Here is an 11,623-nt window from a genome sequence, read left to right on the forward strand (position 1 = left end):
GTTGTGAATATCGATATCAGTGACATATCGTCATTATTATTAATACCATGTCATTATCTCAACAAAGCATCAGTTTCAAACCACGAGAGAATGGGGCGATGTATTTTAAAAATTATCTGTGGTTTGGGAAATGGGTTTACACGTCTCCGGCCCCCGGCTTCTAAGATACGCCTTTCTGTCATATAGATAATAATTAAGCCACTTTAAGTATTATATCGCAATATCAACAAGTCTTGATATTTAATTAGTGGACTTTGTCGTTTGATGTGCGATAGATAGATATTTTACAGATTGGTCTGACGATGACTGATATACTCTCTAATTCCATCAGTATTACTCGACTCGACTTTAAAGCTAATCTGCCATAGTTTACAGGAGGGATTAGACCGCCCTGCAAGGTCACTGGACAGGTGGTTATCTCATCAACTCAGCTCTCAGTTAACATAAGAAAAAGAGGATTATGGGGGACCAATGGTCACCGATTAGGCATTGTTTGTTATATAGAGGGCGCAAGTAGCTACAAGTAGTGCAGTGGGCCTTTAAGCCTTCGCCCATACATAACCCCAAACATAAACTTGACAATTGCACGTCAGCCCTAATATAGAACCATCCGTATGCTGGGTTGTGTTAACTTGGGTCGCATAATGGAGCTCTAAATTATAACGGTAATGCAGGAATGCACCCCAGGATATTAAATAGGATAACTACGTGGGGGGGGGGGGGGCACAATCGAAGGAAGAGAATATCATAACCAGTAATGCAATTCTTCCTTCATAGTTTACATGGAGGAGCAAAATCAATACTTGCCTTCGCCCCCAATAAAAATAAAGATATATCATCCATTGCAAAGATGAATGAAATGCTTTCTTCTGCGCTACTGTAAAAAAAAAGGAAAAAAAAAGAGTAAACGTTCAAAAATTCAAATTGAAAAATGCTCATAGGTGTAGGGGTATGGACAATGTAGAAGTAACAATATACATCGAAAACGGAGGGGGAATAGTTTTTACCCCAGTCACAATACTTTGAATGAATATAACAGAATACAAAATAACGATTAGTTTAAAGTGCATCAAAATGGAGCTGCACCGTTTCAAAATATTAATTATACTTGAAATGAGCGTTCCCTCACCGTTTTGTAATGATCTAAACTCTGTAGAAACGCACATAGACGTTGTATAATATGATATACACTATACAGGAACCGAATATTATTATTATCATTATTATTATTATTGTCATCACTATTATTATTATTATTATTCAGTATCTAGACTATATCTATAGCTTATATCGTCGCTTAACCTCAACTCGTTCTAGCAGATAAATCGGTAGCTTGCTGGACTGCAGACCAAAGGATCGGAAATTCAAATCCACCCAGTTACCACGGTTTTTTGAAGCTTGAAGTTTGTGTGATGTGTGGCAAAATGTAGATTAATATCTTGCCAAAGGACATTCGTGCCGCGGCGGGACTCAAACCGCGGACCTTGTGATCCACAGTCCAGAGACACATCCCCTTGGCCACGACACATCTCCTGTGTCGTAGATGGCGCTATTCACTATGTCACCTAACCCTAACCCTAACCCAAAGCCTGACCCTAACCCTATCCCAGTGGCGCATCCAGGAAATTTTTACAGGGGGGAGCACAAAATCGCATGAGGTGAAATAATTATATGACAAACCATGAAGCGAGGCGTCAGCGGCGAGAGAGCGCAGCGACCAAGCGGGTGGTTCTGGGAGGGGGTCACAACCCCTCCTTGAGTAGGAAGCATTTGCGACTTTAGAACCATATTAGGCGCACTTTCAGGCACTTCCTGGAGTAATATGACGTAAAATGGCTTTCTCCTACCCCCTCCAAGGGATATTTTGCAATTTCAGAACCACATTTGGCGTATTAATGTCCACCGGCACTTCCTAGAAGAAAAAAAACGAGGCTTTCTTATTGGTTAGAAGTTAGAGAAAAGTGATCTGTCACGTCGCGAGATGTTGTATATGCACAAAGACGGTGGTATAAACTGTGTTGTTATCAGGGGCGTCGTTAGACCTATTTCAGTGGGGGTGGGGGGAGTTGATGGTGTAGAGGCCACCAATTACCGACAAATATATTAATGCCAGTGTCCCAATGTCTGCAAATTTAACCTTATAAACCCGGAGCCAGGAGGTCGGTTATTTTTCAGTTCCCCCCTCCCGCGGGAAGCTTATTAGAGAAAGAAGACGATTCGCTGTACCGTTTCCGACTCTTAATTCCTGTTTCGCCCCTCCCGCACGAAGCGCAGAAGCTTTCACGTTTCATTTAATTATTACTCTTAATCCTTGTCTGAATTCGTATGCCCCCTCCCGCACACAGCGCCAAAGCTTTGACGTTTCATTAAATCATTAGACAAAGAAGACGATTCGTTGTACTGTTTTCGAACTGTAATCCTTGTCTGAATTCAGTTCCCCCCCCCCTCCCCTCCTCTCGGGCGAAGCGCGGAAGCTTGAACGTTTCCTTAAATTATTAGAGAAAGAAGACGATTTGTTGTACTTTAATCGACTCTTAATCCTTGTCTGAATTCAGTTTTCCCCCTCCCGCGTGAAGCTTTGACGTTTTATTAAATTATTAGAGAGAATTAAGAAGACGATTCGTTGTACCGACTGTTAAACATTGTCTAAATTTTCAAAAATGTTCCTTTGTCCGATAAAAAGTCACAGTTCGTAGGGGGAACAAAAATTGCCGGCCGACTGACATAATACATTTCACCGACTTCAAACTTCTGCATTGATATAGCACACGAGGATCGAGCAAGAATACCGACACAGCGAACCCGAAACAGAAACATAATGATCTATGCGTATCTTTTTGTACCTCGACTTGGTGAGTCAACATCCCCTCCCCCCCCCCCTCTCTTACTCCGACTCCTCTTCTCTCAGGCCCTTACCCCCTCTCTCTCCTCTCCCCCACCCCCGTTTATTCTGTTTCCTTGTTCTCATCTTTTTTTGCTTTTCTCCTTTTCTTTCTTTTTTTCTTCTTTCCTCTCCTTCCTCTTTTTCTTTTCTCTCTTTCTTTCTTCTATTCTGTTTCCTTTATTTCCTTCCTTTTTGTTTCTCTTCCTTTTCCTTTTTTTCTTTTCTTTCCCTCGCATTTCCCCCCTCCCCCTTTACTCATTTTCCCGACATCAGCGCAATTTTACCGACAATATCCTGACAGGTGGGGGGGGGGGGGGCTGTCGCACCCCCGTTTAGCGACGCCCCTGGTTGTTATCCAATATTTTCTAAAAACAAAGGGCACCTAAAAAGGAAAATCTAAAGGCAAAAATATACAATTGTTTAGACATTGGTATATACCACTATATTGTGGTTAAATTATCTGGGATGATTTCAATTTTTGTTTCCAGGCTCTTTATACATCATACAAGATATTGCTAAAGCATGCATACTTTGCAATTGGGCATGATATTCAGAAAATTCATTTGCGAGCGAGTGAAGCGAGCGATGAAAACAAATTAAGATTTGTGAGGTCTCAGTGCGAAAAAATCACACCTTATAAAGAGGGGAAAACACATTCCTGGTGGGGTTATTATCCCATTCTCATAACGGAAGACTGAAAAGACCTTTGATAAGTAACATAATTAATCATGTATAAATGCGAGCGAGCGTTGCCATGCAGGTAGCTTTTGGGGAAAATTGATCTCAGTCGCTTGAAAATAGGGTCACGTTTAATGATGAGAGCAAAAGGGAACACTTATCGAAATAGATAAGAAAATTATTTTAAAAAAAAGAAATGGAGCACGTGTCAAAGTACAAAAGGTAATTATCAGAGGTGAAAATGGGGCACTTCTTACACCAAAAAAAAAAGGCACTCACCATGGATGAAAAAAGGCACTTATGAAAATTGGAAATGGGCATTTATCGACGGAAAAGGGGCACCCATTATATTTTGATGGGGGGCTTTTAAAAGAGGTAATCAAGTGGCATTTATAAAAAAAAAAAAAAAAGGGGATGGGTTTCTTAATAGAAAGAAAAAAGGGCACGTATCATTTTTGAAAAGGGGCACTTATGAGAATACAAAACGGGCACTTTCTATAAAAAAAAAAATTAAAAAAGGAAGAAGTTGGCATTTATTAGAGGTGAAAAGGAACACTCATCAGAGATGAAAAGGGCACTTTTCAGGGGAAGGGGCATTTGTCAAAGTAAAACGAGTATCTCTCAGATTTTAATTGGGGCACTTATGAAAATGAAAAGGAACACTTTTCAAAGGAAAAAAACGGGCATTTGTGAGAAGGGGGAAGGGGCTCTTTTTAAATGGGGGCACTAATCATTAGGAAAAAGGCACAAGTGAAAATATAAGGTCCACTTATCCAAATTAAAGAGGGGTAGTTATTAAAAGGGAAGGGGCACTTCTTACAAAGGAAAAAGATCACCACTGGTCAAAGTAAAAGGGGCACCTCTCAGATTTGAAAAGGACATTTGTCAGAAGTAAAAGGGGGCACTTATGAGAATGGAAAATGGACACCTATTGCAAAGGAAAATGGGAACATGTAGAAGGGAAACGGCCACTTATAAGAGGTGAAAAGGGGAAGGGGCACTTTTACAAATTAATAGGGGCACTTGCCAAAGTAAAAGGGGCTCTTTCCTATGTAAAAAGGGCACTTTTGGGGTACTTGAAAAAGTGGGAGGGCACTGTGCCCCCTACCCTGCCCTGCCCCCCCCCCCCCCACGAAAGCGCCTCCTCTTAATGGTTTCTTCTGGTTTGACTTTACAGTTCCTCCTGAAACCAGTAGACTCTACTGGTCTCTAAAGAAAAAAAAACAGTAGAAACTAGTAGAATGAATTCACTGCTTTCTCATGGTTTCTACGGGAATTCCTCAGGATGATAGATTGAGACGACATTTTATGACAGTTCTTTTTGTTCACGGTAATACCCTGTTCGAAATTAATAAAAAAAAAAAAATGTGTACTACATTGAAATAGAGTAACTACTTCGTTAAAAAAAAACGGTTAAAAGTATTTATGGACAATCAGGAACATTATTCAAGAAATTGATATGAGGATTTTTCATTTGTATTAATTGTTATCTTTTCTTTACCCATATAATTCAGTATTTGCATGTCCTTCTTTATCAGATTTATCCCGATATTCTTCAATTCAGTTTATAGTGTTAAAGAATTTTAATATAGAAATATGCATGAAGACATCTAAATTGTTTAATTAAAAGCCCCTCTACACTAGTTTGGCCAGGAGGGATTATACCTCCCTGCATGGTCACCGACAGGTGGTTATCTCATCAAATCAGCTCTCAATTTAAGTAAGAAAAAGGGGATGGGCCGGTGACAAATGGTCATCGATAAGGCATTGTTTGCTATATAGAGGGCGCAAGTAGCTATAAGTAGTGCAGTGGGGATTTAAGGAAACGAAAAAGCCACAAACGAAAATCGATATTAACTATTGTTTTTTCATCATCAAAATGTATCCATATTTTTTTCCTTAGTATCCTTTTAGTAAACTAATATATCCATGTTCAAATTACATAAGACCGATAAATAGGCCTACATTGAATCCTGAAACATGAAATATTATAATTAAAAGTAATTATAAGCATCGAGTGTTTCTACGTTCCGTCGCAGACACTTCATGAAACTGGAAATAATAGAGAGCGTTGTGTTGAATGACAAGGTCACTATCTCAAACGCGTAGCCAGGATTTTATTTTAGGGGGGCGGTAATGAGCACGCGAAGCGTGCGAATCACTTAAATTGCGCGCGAAGCGCGCTCCCTAGGGTGGGTGGGTGCAGGGAGGGGGGAGTTTCCCCTTTGAAAGAAGACGATTCGTTGTACCTTTCTCGACTCGCAATCCTTGTCTGAATTCAGTCCGCCCCTCCTGCGCATAGCGCGAAAGCTTTGACGTATTATTAGACAAAGAAGATGATTCGTTGTACCTTTCTCGACTCTTAATCCTTATCTGTATTCAGTCCCCCTCCCGCGTGAAGCGCGAAAGCTTTGACGTTTCATTAATTTATTAGAGAAAGAAGACGATTCGATGTACCGTTCTCGACTTTTAATCCTTATCTGAATTCAGTTTCCTCCCCTCCCGCGCAAAACTTTGAAGTTTCATTAAATTATTAGAGAAAGAAGTCGACTCAAAGTACCGTTCTCGACTTCTTAATCCTTGTCTGATTTCTGTTCCCCCCCCCCCTCTCGCGCAAAGAATTGACGTTTCATTAAATCATTAGAGAAAGAAGACGACTCAAAGTACCGTTCGCGACTTCTTAATCCTTGTCTGATTTCTGTTCCCTCCCTCCCCCTCTCACGTGAAGCTTTGACGTTTCATTAAATTAATAGAGAAAGAAGACGATTCGTTGAACCTTTCTCGACTCATAATCCTTGTCTGAATTCAGCCCCCCCCCCTCCTGCGCGAAGCGCGGAAGCTCTGACGTATTATTACACAAAGAAGACAACTCTTAATCCTTAATTTGAACTCAGTTTCCCCATTTCCGCGTGAAGCGCGGAAGCTTTCGCGTTTCATTAAATTATTAGAGAAAGGAGACTATTCGTTGTACCGTTCTCGACTCCTTTTCCCCTTTTTCTTCCTACGTCCCCTCACTTTTTTTCTTCTCTTTCTCTCTCTTTTTTTTGGGGGGCCGGCGTTTTTTTTTTGGGGGGGGGGGGCGACCGCCCCCACCGCCCCCCCCCCCCCCCCTTTGCTACGCGCCTGCACTATCTTCTTTAGCCAAGAAATTCCAGTGGATCTACTATTATGCTCATAAAAGTGGCTTAAATTTTGCGGGGAATCATGTGCTCCAAAACCGCTCTCAGTAGAGAAGACAGTTTTTAAAACGTTTGTTGAAAATATATTACTCCACATGCATGTTCTTGAGAAAATGCTCCTTCTCCCTTTCTCCACTTCTCTCTCTTTCACTGTCTTTCTGTTCTCTCTCTCCCTCTTTCCCATTCTACCCCTTTTCTCTCTCTTCACTATTTTTTCTCCATCTCTATCTGTATCGCCCCTCCCCCCAACAAAAAAACTCTCTCTCACCCCCCCCCCCCCTCCTCTCTCTCTCTCTCTCTCTCTAGCTCTCTCTCTCTCTCTCTCTCTCTTAATCGATCGTGTGAAGCTGTTCTTTGTTTTCATGATCAATACTTTTATTTCCAGCCCAGTTCTGTATTCCTAATGCAAATACCATATACGTGTAGACTGGATAGCTGATCAATTAACACAACAGGACAATGTTTAAATCTCATTTAGTGAAAATTATTTGTTTATTACATGTACCTAACAATCCTGATACAATGTAATTACTAAATACAAAAGAATGTGATTAAAGTTGTACATAACAACTCTTCCAGATTAATATAAAAGCAAATGTGAGGCTTAATATTCCCAAATTATAATTTTTTTTTTTTAGAAACACATGGGGCAGGTACAACATGTGCAATCTTGAGTTCAGTGGCACTACCCATTAGCTCTGTGGTCTAGAATGACATGTCTACTGCCTTCATGAGTTCACATGCTCAACATACAAGTACATGTAGAAGAATGCATCATACAAGCTGTAAAGCACTCTTTAAGGACACAACATCTGAATTGATTGGGCTGATACTCACCATAGATCTACTTGAAAACAAAACAAGAAAATCAAAGATATGAATGCATATAGATTAGGTTAAGCTAAGTAATGCTATAATGATCAGATGGATCTTAGTCTAGTCTCCCGCCTGGGGAAAACTTAAAAGGAAGATTCTGAGGAAGATTCTCACTCTATAAGTTTTTCTTGGTTATATTGCCACATAGATCACTACAGATATTTCTTTGCAACTTCCAACCGTATACAATACAGATGTTTGCTCTAGTTACCTTCTCCATTCTGACCAAAGAAAGAGGCAAGGTTTGTCAAAAATGAAACAGTAAGGGTTTACATCAGTAAATCTTAACCCCATTCATGAACTCAACTAACAGCTTATTGGTACTTTATACCCTGCCCCCTCCTCTCTCCCATGTTTAATGCAATTGTACACAGAAACCAAGTGGGATTGTTTTATCAATGCTACCCTTGTAAAAAAAAACACCATCAACCCCAGGCCTGTGATGATGACTACAGGGTTATGAACCACTGGTCTATGTGACACATGCAAAGAGCGAGTGAAGGGGACATTGAGACAGTGTCAGATTAAAATACAATACCGGTAGGCCATTTTCGTGATGTACTCAAATAATTGAATGCACAAATCTTTGTTAAGTGCCTTGTTACAAATTATTTCATACACCTGTTACAAATAATTGTATTTCAATAGTCAGAATGCAAATTGCATACATTATGTGTTGTTAGGTAGGACAAGCCATAATGTTTGTCCTACCTAGCAACAATCAATGTACGCAATCTGCATTCTGACTGTGAAAATATTACTATTCATAATAGGTGAATGAAATAATAAATGAACACAAAGATGTAGGCATCAAATTTGAATGTATTAGTACATTTCAGAGCCATGGGCACCGAAGCTTGCCAAAAGCACTATCTTACCCCAAAAGCTGTCTATACATGTATTACAATAAATGAATGTCTACTTTCCTGACTACAATGGAATTAAAGATGTGTATTACATAAAGCAAACCAATCTTTGTGAAAATATAGAGAAGCAACATCACCTCAGGGTTAAACAATGCCAATTAAGTACAAACATTCTAAATGTAAAACAAATCAAGCTTTTTTTCAACAGAGCATGTATAATCTGTTCCTTTCCAAATAAATGTATACATCAATAAAAAACAGATGTCTACACTTACATGTAGGTAACCTATTATTATGCCCAAAAAAAGTTAGAAAAAGAACCAAAGGAAAAAGGACAAAATGAAATGAAATATGGCCAAGACATATTATCTGGACTATCATATATTAGGTACTTCATAGATTAGATACTATTCATCAAGACCGAAAATAAAGAATATAAGAAAAAAGTAAATCCTTCTCCAATAATTAAAATGTTCCACATATTACACAAGAAGGAATGTAATAGTAGTTGGCATCTAGTCTGCCGGCACAGACCCTAATTTGACACTTAATCAAAAAATCATTGTGCCTTGAGAGAAGTCTAGCCCAGCTACCTACTGGTTGTGTCAGGAGCAGCTACAGTACATGGCCTATGGTAGTCTTATAGTGCAGACTCACTTTTACGACTGACCAGGGTCTGTGCTTGCAGACTAGTTGGCATCCAGGATAAATATTGAACCACCCATACAAATAACAAACAAAAACAAAGAAAAAACATCAAGAATCATAAATATCAAGTTGTCCTACAGCCATCACCATTATATCATTTTGAAATAAAATAATCTAACAGTGAATGTTTACAATATATACTGGAATATGTTGTTGGGCAATACATATACACACACCGGTAGACCCTTTAATTTGTTATTACCATTACAAATGTTTCCTAAGGTGTAAATTATTCATTATTAAGATGAACAAAAATTTATTTTACATTCTTTGATTACAAAAAAAATCACTAACTATGGACACTTCTGTTACACAAAACGTTCCATGCCCATCAGAAACAGACTCTTTATCTCTCTTTTCAATCTAAATCCTAATTATAAAAAAAAAGGAATATCAAAATATCATATCTAGATTTCAATACAAATTCACATAACATTTACAATAGAACGACTACACAATACATGTATATTATATATTAGAATCCTGTTTTTAGTCTTCACTGCTACAGTATGCTGTCATTACAGCAACATAAAACACTTTAAAAAACATTTGACTCAACATTAGACCCCTCCCAGCATAAAGACAGAGTAAATGTGCATAATAGCTGCACAAATTGCATCACTTGGAGATACATGTACGTGTAATACCTGAAATGGATTAATAATGAGTGGACATCTCTTTCTTCCCATCACCCTAATAATCTCCACGTGCCCTCACTCCCAAGCACATCTGGAAGACGTCACATTTATCCTTGGAAAACAGTGGATAATGCGAGATGGCCCCTGCTTCACAGGAGAGTCCTTTTTGTTGATAGTAAACATAGAAGGCAGGACTGAGGTCAGATACTTGCAAGCATCTGTCGAGCCGCCAAAAATGACACCAGGGACCCGTTTCACAAAGCCTGTTTTTCAATGGCAAATGACTAAAATCAGTGACAAATCTGCTGATAACCAATCAGAAGCAAGGATTTCAGTAGCTTATAACAAAGTGTCATTTGTCACTGATGACAAGTTTTGTGAAACGCCCCCAGATGCATCAAGAAGAGAATCATTGCATTCTACATGTATACCCGTTGAGGCTCCCCATTGACCCATTCTGTAATTTCATCCAGCATTTAGACCCCCCTGCTCTTATACTGTATTTCTTCAGAGGGGAAACACAACCGTTAAACTGGCTTTTTATCACAAATCTACAAATGTAGATGGTTTTTCTCAAGATTTAGTTACATAAAGCCTGAAAGCTGGACTGCACTACTTGTACATGTAGCTACTTGCTCCATCTATATAGCCAACAAAGCCTAAGCGGTACCCGTTGATCCCCCATGGTTCCCTTTTACTTATATTAATTGAGAGCTGATTTAAAGAGATAACCACCTGCCAGTGACCACGAAGGGAGGTCTAATCCTCCCTGGCCAAACTAGTGCAAATAGACTTTAACCAGCAATGCAACAACTCTTTGGACAACGGATAAAGACAAAAATAAGTAAACATACCCACATTTCAAACTTCAGTATGGAATTGACTAACTGCTGTTATGTCTGTCAGACTCAATGTTTTGCCCACCGAACAGTCCTTATGCATCCCAATCAATTAGCATGAGCTGCTTAGGTTCATGTACCTCCTTCAGTTAATAATATTTTTTCCATCCAAGATCAAGTAAAAGTAAAGGCTTGTTCAGATAAGAGTTGGCAAAACCACAGTGGTTTTTTATTTTATTTTATTTATTCTATCAAGTGTCATATTTCTGTATCTCATAACACAAAACGTTTGTTGTGCGCAGGTGCCATTCATTTACAAGTAAAATATAAACGCAAACGCAGTGGATTTTTTTTAATGCGGTTTTGAACGTCATATCTGAAGGATTAGCAGGGAATTTCACACAAAAAATATCAAACAAATCAACACCACATACAAGGGGACTTAGAGATCGGTGTGCAAAACATATGGTTGCACGGCGTTCATAATCATGAATGAAATCTTTTTCTTTAATAACAAAATCAAAAAGCACATGAAAAACTTTGAAAAAATGTACACACCGTTTACAAGAAAGGTATTCACTGATAGACTCAAATTTGTATAAATGTAAGAACCATAATACCCTCTTGCAGAAGATCTGCAATCATAGTTTTCTTGCTACAATAGTTTAGTTTTGTTTTGTTTTGTTTTAACGCCTGTCGGCATTTAAAGCCCTACTGTCCTACTTGGAGCTACTTGCTCCCTCTATATAGAAAACTACCCCAATCGGTGCCTGTTGGTCCCCCATGATCCCCTTTTTCTTATGTTAGTTGAGAGCTGAGTTAATGAGATAGCCACCTGTCAGTGACCTCGCTGTGTGGTCTAATCCCTTCTGGCCCAGAAGTGTTGTCAGTCTTTAAAAGGAAGTGGGGTTGCATCAATTCTTAGCCTTTGCATTTGTTTTGCTGTAGTTCCATC

This window comes from Strongylocentrotus purpuratus, unplaced genomic scaffold (assembly GCF_000002235.5).
Source record: "Strongylocentrotus purpuratus isolate Spur 01 unplaced genomic scaffold, Spur_5.0 spur5_contig_866, whole genome shotgun sequence".
Taxonomy (NCBI): Eukaryota; Metazoa; Echinodermata; class Echinoidea; order Camarodonta; family Strongylocentrotidae; genus Strongylocentrotus; species Strongylocentrotus purpuratus.